This window comes from Triturus cristatus, chromosome 4_1 (genome assembly GCF_964204655.1).
Source record: "Triturus cristatus chromosome 4_1, aTriCri1.1, whole genome shotgun sequence".
Lineage (NCBI taxonomy): Eukaryota > Metazoa > Chordata > Amphibia > Caudata > Salamandridae > Triturus > Triturus cristatus.
In genome coordinates, this window is record NC_140585.1 from 986,682,276 (window position 1) to 986,690,465 (window position 8,190).

Below are 8,190 nucleotides of genomic sequence, written 5' to 3' on the forward strand. Positions count from 1 at the left end.
CCAATAATGTCATACTATATTCTCAGACTTTTAATTTGCCATGACTCAATATGTATAATATTGTTTTTCTTCGACTGATTTCACCATTACTTATGTTGTAAAGCGCACCGATACCCTCGGGTCTGGCTAGCGCTATATAAAACTCCTAAATAAATAAATAAATAAATAATAAAACTAAAATGATAATAGCAATAAGTTATTATCGTTTTATTTTTACCTTTTTTGACTTTCTCAGTGGGGCAACACTCCTCCACCTTAGCGGAGGAGCCTCCACTTAGTTCATCTATCTTACCGCCAATCCCCGCCATCCTGTCACCTGACCGCCAGCAATGGGGCCATCAATGGAGCCCTCCGGCACATCACAGACCAAATGATTTGGCCCTTGGTGAAATGTTTGCAAGTACCTATGTGTTAGAGAAACGTATGAAACTGTTGACTGTGCCATCTGGTGGAATCTTTCTGGAGCTGATAAACATCTGAAGAAAATCAGAAATGTACAAAGAAAACAAAGGTGCCCCTGCTTCAGCCTGGCTAGACACTAGGTGGCATCTCAGTGTTAGCCCGCTGTGTTTGGTAACATGCAAAGTCAAACCTTTATCAGCTCTGTTTCCACATTACTGTTGCTGTTATCCCAATGTTGCTTTTGAACGTAAGTGTGATTTTGCAACTAAATGCTGCATCTAAAAGTGTTTTTTGCACATAAATATGATTTTAAGTTTCAACAAATGTTCCAACATACCTGTTTATGTGGTACCAATGGTGATTTTGTACCTAAACATGAGTTAGTACATACAAGTGATCACAAAAGTGATCTAGCACCTAAATGTGTTTTGGTATCCAAATGTGATTTTTGTTACTACACGTTTTTTTGCTCTTCTGTTGATTTTCCACCAAGGTTGATTTTGAATCTAAATGTGATTGTGCACCTGAATGCATGTTGGCTTTTAAATGTGGTGTGACCTCCTAAAGTTGTTTCAGCATTCCTCCTGTAGTTGGACAAAAGGTGATTTTGCATATCAATTTAAAGTCCAAGAGATAATCCATGGCTGCATATTGCTTCTTCCCCATACTTGATCTGCTTCGCAAAATCCGCAGTCATGATATTAAGGTCACCAGGAATAAACGAGAGTTTAATATCAGCTCAGACTCCACGATGCAATAAAGGCAGATCAAATATCCTGTTTACCCCGGCCTTTTCAAAATTTCCCTAGAATAATCTAGACATCAAGCCCAAACACCTTAATAAGTGACATTGTTCATTAAAACTGACCTACTGTTTTTTACCAAGGAAGGACCAGCGGGGAGTGATACTCTATGCTTTTTCATCTGAATCTCAAACAACACAAAATTCCTTTATGGAGAAAAAAGTATATGTCATGTTACCATAACCACAAATGTGTGCTACTCACTGCCTGTCTGACAATAAGGAGGTCATGATTTTATATCAACCTACATATCGTCACCAAATTGTGTGATGCCATAAAGGTTTCAACCTAGGCTAGTTAAATTAATTTCAGGTCTTTCATCTCTATTGATCTCCTCATTATCACCAACACAACTCTTGGAAAAGAAGGAAGTAGAGACGGAAAAGCCCGAAAAGGTATGGAAAGAGCTGCGCAAGTGCAGAGCTAGGAATATGGCTGAGGTCAAAAAGCCTAAACACAAGCTGTACCTGAAATATAGTTGTCAAGTTGAGACAGTTTAAAGGGGATGGGGTGGAGTGCTAGCCACAGGGTGGAGGCAAAGGAGAGTGAACCATAGCTGGATAAGTATGTGTTGTGACAGGCTGGTGCCCATGACATGCAATAGTGCATGCGGTCACAGTCTGTCAGATGACTTTGCCCTGTTGATAAGTGGGTTATTGGTAGGGGTACAAATGCATCTATCACCAGTAATAAGTCCACTAATACAGTACAGGTTCCAGTAAAGGTATTAATAAATGAAACCCTTGCTCAACCCTTAGTAGCTGTAACCCAGCAGTCAGGCCTAACTTAGGAGACAGGTATGTAAAATATTGAAAAACACCAATACATTAAATAAGTAAGACGCAACACAAAATAAAATTCCCAAACAATTTACAAACATAATAAATATTTTTATGAACAAATAAACACCAAAATGAAAAAAATCCAATGTAGGGAATCAGAGATATGAATTATTAAAGAATTACAACTTTATAATGCTTAAAAGCCTATAGCGCTTCGGTCAAAATTTTACCTTCTGGAGCTTTTTCTTTCAACCCCTCTCACTGCTCCTCACCAGGCCGGATTCGAAGAGGGTTCACCGGCTTGAGTTTCCACGAGGCCACAGTCTAATCCTGAAAGTTGGAGCTCCGGAACTTTTCAGTAGGATGAACCAGCAGACCAGGCCGGGTCGCCTGCTCTACCGGTCAAATCAGTCCTCATATAGAACTTTTTTCCAAAAGTTCTCCAAACTTCTCCAAACTTCAGGGGGTGTTTCCTGAAGGTCTCGTTGTGGGTCCAAAGTGTCCAAAACACAAATACAAGGCTATGGAATCTCCTGGATGGTCCTTGTAAGGTTAGGACCACAATTCCAACAATGTCCCTGGCCAAATCCTTAAAAGTACACTGGATGCACCCCAGGCTGGGGACTCTTGGTAGAGATGATGGAGGTGGGCTATGTTAACTTGTAGCTGCAAGGAGTCCACTCCTTAATCCTTCTTGAAGCACGGCAAAGTCTCCAGGGCTGTAGTACCAAAGCGTGCAGCAGGTGCAGTCAGTCAGAGTGCAGGGCCTGTGGGTGAAAATTCAGATTCCAGCAGGACAGTCCTTGTTTTCCTTGTAGTTTTAGGCTATTCAGCTCTTGGATACTTATTCTCAGCTTCTGGGCATCAAGAGGGGGCCCCGCTGACCAATGGGATGCAGGATGCCACCCAGGCGCATGACCAATCCCTCCAAAGTGTGGCATATTCTTGTCCCAGAAAGGACAATTCTTCCAAAAATCCATGATGGCTGCAATCTCAGTAGAGCAGCAAGAGCTAACTGAACCAACTCTGAGTGTGGCTCATTTCCATAGCTCTCCTCCCCTTAACATCTGCAAATTTATTCTTTAAGCCTGCCATCTGGCTGGGGCACAGGAGACAGGATTAGGTAGAGCTGGCATTCCCTGCCTGTCCTGTCCTTCTTTGAAGCTCATGCTGTGTGACCCCCTCCTCCTACCCTGGAATTGCTGTGTAGCTTCAGAGTTCTCTCCCCGCAGGTAGCCTCTCCCCTGGACCACTACTTATCTCCTAACCAGGGCATCCTGGCAAAGCCTGTTAGCACTGTCCAATCAAGGGAGACAGCAGGAAGGCTGGATTTCGGCTTATAGCTTCTTTACTGCACAGGTTATGATAAATTCGACAACAGCAATATGTTGGATTTATCAATACCATTCTGCTAAGTCCTTTAAATTATATTTATTCCCTTCCTAACAATAATCATGCAGCTATAACATATGGCAGTGTTAGCCTATGGGCCAACTATCTATAATGGGCGAAAAGTAGAATGAGCAGATTTCCCTCACTACAATTTATAAAACATATTTTATAAGGCCCGAGCTCATAGGTACATGACCCCCACCCCTGGGACACATAGGAAAGACCCCAGGGTTACCTAATATGTACAAATAAGGTAGATTATCACTTTTTAAGTGCCCGTGCCACCAAAGTCGAGTTTGGGCACAATTTACAGAGCAGCAGGACTGCTTTTAAAATGACCTCAGGCACTCATCATTACACACATGCAAGGCAAACAAAGGCTGCTGGCCTCTAAACGTCCATGCTCTATCATGTTCTATGGTCTCATAGGTTAGTTATTCCCCTCGCCCTATTATTATTATTAATCCTTTGCTCCTTCTCTTCTCTCCCAGTTCTGGTCAATGCCCATTCCAAATTCCCCTCCTTTCTTGTTCACATGTTCCTCACAAGGTTGATACCTTTATTTTATCTCTCTGCCCTGTCTCTTCCTATACACTGTCCCACTTCCTATGCCTTATCTCTCTTCCTATTGTCTGTTTCCCACTCTGCAATTTATCTCCATTCTCTCACACCATGTACTGGTGAAGTCAGGGTAACACATTCTGAAGGAAATCTTGCCTCTTACAATCCATTGTCGCTCTTCTCTGCCCATTTCTCGCTTTCTTCACTCCGCCTTTTCCTCTCCAATGTCTCTCCCCTCTCACCATGTGCAGGTAAAGCCATGGGAATGCATTTTGAAAGTTTGCACTTGTAAGCAGAAACAACACTGGTGAAGCATGGCTGCTAAAATAATTATATGCAGCCTCCTTGGCTTGGATCATTTTTGCTTAAGAGTCAGAGATAACATTTTTTCTCTAACGGAGTAACGCTGACAACACCCACGAACCTACCTGTGCTCATTTGGTCCCTGCTGAGGTCCCTGTTGCTTGTTCTTTCTCCCTCCCGCTGCCGCAGGACAGCGCGGCCGCTGTGTGGAGGGCAGTAAGGACTACACTTCCCAAGACCCCTTGCACGGAAGCGGAAGCGACGGATTTCGCGCCCGCAGGCGCTACAAAAGTGAACCTTCCCCCGGCAAAGCGGGGGGTTCTTGCCACTAACGGAGTAACGCTGACAACACCCACGAACCTACCTGTGCTCATTTGGTCCCTGCTGAGGTCCCTGTTGCTTGTTCTTTCTCCCTCCCGCTGCCGCAGGACAGCGCGGCCGCTGTGTGGAGGGCAGTAAGGACTACACTTCCCAAGACCCCTTGCACGGAAGCGGAAGCGACGGATTTCGCGCCCGCAGGCGCTACAAAAGTGAACCTTCCCCCGGCAAAGCGGGGGGTTCTTGCCACTAACGGAGTAACGCTGACAACACCCACGAACCTACCTGTGCTCATTTGGTCCCTGCTGAGGTCCCTGTTGCTTGTTCTTTCTCCCTCCCGCTGCCGCAGGACAGCGCGGCCGCTGTGTGGAGGGCAGTAAGGACTACACTTCCCAAGACCCCTTGCACGGAAGCGGAAGCGACGGATTTCGCGCCCGCAGGCGCTACAAAAGTGAACCTTCCCCCGGCAAAGCGGGGGGTTCTTGCCACTAACGGAGTAACGCTGACAACACCCACGAACCTACCTGTGCTCATTTGGTCCCTGCTGAGGTCCCTGTTGCTTGTTCTTTCTCCCTCCCGCTGCCGCAGGACAGCGCGGCCGCTGTGTGGAGGGCAGTAAGGACTACACTTCCCAAGACCCCTTGCACGGAAGCGGAAGCGACGGATTTCGCGCCCGCAGGCGCTACAAAAGTGAACCTTCCCCCGGCAAAGCGGGGGGTTCTTGCCACTAACGGAGTAACGCTGACAACACCCACAAACCTACCTGTGCTCATTTGGTCCCTGCTGAGGTCCCTGTTGCTTGTTCTTTCTCCCTCCCGCTGCCGCAGGACAGCGCGGCCGCTGTGTGGAGGGCAGTAAGGACTACACTTCCCAAGACCCCTTGCACGGAAGCGGAAGCGACGGATTTCGCGCCCGCAGGCGCTACAAAAGTGAACCTTCCCCCGGCAAAGCGGGGGGTTCTTGCCACTAACGGAGTAACGCTGACAACACCCACGAACCTACCTGTGCTCATTTGGTCCCTGCTGAGGTCCCTGTTGCTTGTTCTTTCTCCCTCCCGCTGCCGCAGGACAGCGCGGCCGCTGTGTGGAGGGCAGTAAGGACTACACTTCCCAAGACCCCTTGCACGGAAGCGGAAGCGATGGATTTCGCGCCCTCAGTCGCTACAAAAGTGAACCTTCCCCCGGCAAAGCGGGGGGTTCTTGCCACTAACGGAGTAACGCTGACAACACCCACGAACCTACCTGTGCTCATTTGGTCCCTGCTGAGGTCCCTGTTGCTTGTTCTTTCTCCCTCCCGCTGCCGCAGGACAGCGCGGCCGCTGTGTGGAGGGCAGTAAGGACTACACTTCCCAAGACCCCTTGCACGGAAGCGGAAGCGATGGATTTCGCGCCCGCAGGTGCTACAAAAGTGAACCTTCCCCCGGCAAAGCGGGGGGTTCTTGCCACTAACGGAGTAACGCTGACAACACCCACGAACCTACCTGTGCTCATTTGGTCCCTGCTGAGGTCCCTGTTGCTTGTTCTTTCTCCCTCCCGCTGCCGCAGGACAGCGCGGCCGCTGTGTGGAGGGCAGTAAGGACTACACTTCCCAAGACCCCTTGCACGGAAGCGGAAGCGACGGATTTCGCGCCCGCAGGCACTACAAAAGTGAACCTTCCCCCTGCGTCGCGGGGCCGTGCGCGGGCACCGCCGGGCTAAGCCCGGGCAAAGGGCGGGCCCTCTGTGGCCCTCAGAGGCACAAGGAGGCCGGGCTGGGCCATTTCCATTTCATGTCCCACCAATCATTGTTGCAAAAGTTGGGCATTGGAGTTGCTTAGATAATCAGAGCCCTGCAGCCAACTTGTTGAATTGGTAGCAGTGTTCGGTTTGCGCAGCACTCATAGGTTGACTACTATGGTGATTGTGAAGCACATTGGACAACACTGTAATTGATATATACGAGGTCCATTGATTTCACAAGTAGGTAATTGTTGTTTAATACATATTGACCAATATCTGACCACTTAGTCCTGCTTGTATTAGGGGAAAAGTGGGTTATCAACAGAAAGGGTGTCATGGCTTCTAAACCGAAGACTAGATCGACCAAGCGCAAAGCATGCACCCCGCTGATTACGACAAATAGCCAACACAGATACTCTTGTTGGCTATTCTGCACCCCCAACGGCCATAGATTTAATGTTACGGAAGGTCATTGGTGCAGTAAACGGGGAAATTGAACGCACTCAGAGACGTTTATCATTGACCCCTATGCAAAACTCCCATATACAAACACACAGTAGTCCTCTGCTAGCCCCACAAGTAAACCTTTGTGACAGTCCTTTGGATAAAAGCCCGGATATCTCAATTGAAAATTTACCTTGTGGCCAACAGCTAATAGAGGCCGACCCATTAATTGGCAAGGTAACAAAATGACCTGACCCAGTTAAGTCTAGGTTGCGTAAAAGAGGTCCCAAGAATACACAAGCTAGGAAGCCAAAACCCACCAATAAAGGGGGGAAGAAACAACTAAGGGAGGATGAGCTCATAGAAGTAGATACGTCAACACCATTAAGTCCTCCAGGATGGCTACAATTAGTTATAGACGATCTGCAAAAACATATAGAAACTTTCATCATTGCTCAAATAAAACCTCTTTGCAGCAAACTAGATAAAATTACTAATGAGCTCCACAAACAGACGAAGCTGAAGGAAAGTAACTCTAACTCTACTGGAAATTTAACTCCAACTGTAACCTCCTCCCCAAGACTACTTCCTAGGGAGAATATTGGTACCAGAAATGAGCTATGCATTACTGCACAGGTTCATGCCCCACCCATAAGTGTAGACCAGCTACAGAATAGATGCCGCCCTGAAAGTATGAAAGACTGTCTCCCTATAAATAAGGACCAGCTTAGGAGACCGCAGTTAAAGTCAGGTCAGGCTGTGTCTCATGAGCAGAGGGATGTATGGCAGAAAGTTCCTGTTAGCAAGGGAAAATCCCCCCCTTCCCCCCCTGGAGTAAATTTACCACCTGAAGCAAGCCCCTATGTTGTGATTTTCGCCGGGGTCCCCGAACTCAGGGGGGGTCAAAGGGAGACACACCTTGAATTAAAAAATAAGATTATATACTGGTTGAATATACACAGACCTCTCCAAGGGAAGGATAGGGGAGAAATTATCCATGTGAGAAGAGTACCATGGTTGGGCAACAGAGGAAAGGACATCGAAGGTGATTGCAGTATTGCAAATTTCAGGAATCCAAAGTTAGTGGAGTATATACTGGGAAATTATAATAAAAATATAACCAGTACTATTCAAACTATGCCTCTGGCCTATTTCTATCCGAGACACGTCCTTACATATCCTTTGGCTCACAATTTGGGTGGGAAGGGAGGAGGATTAGTTGGAGGTTGGAGAAGAAATTGTGAATATATTGATCTACCACTATTACAATCCAATGGCCCGCAGTGGGAGAATAGATTCAGTCCCCTCCAATCGTTGGATGAAAATGATTGACTGACTAATCCAGAGGCATGTCTGGCAGGGACGGAAACAAGGACATCTACGAAAATAACTGAACTTACATCAGTGGGAAGGCACACATTGAACCACAGTGAAATTTGCCCGCAAAACCAGATTGGGGAGAGGCGA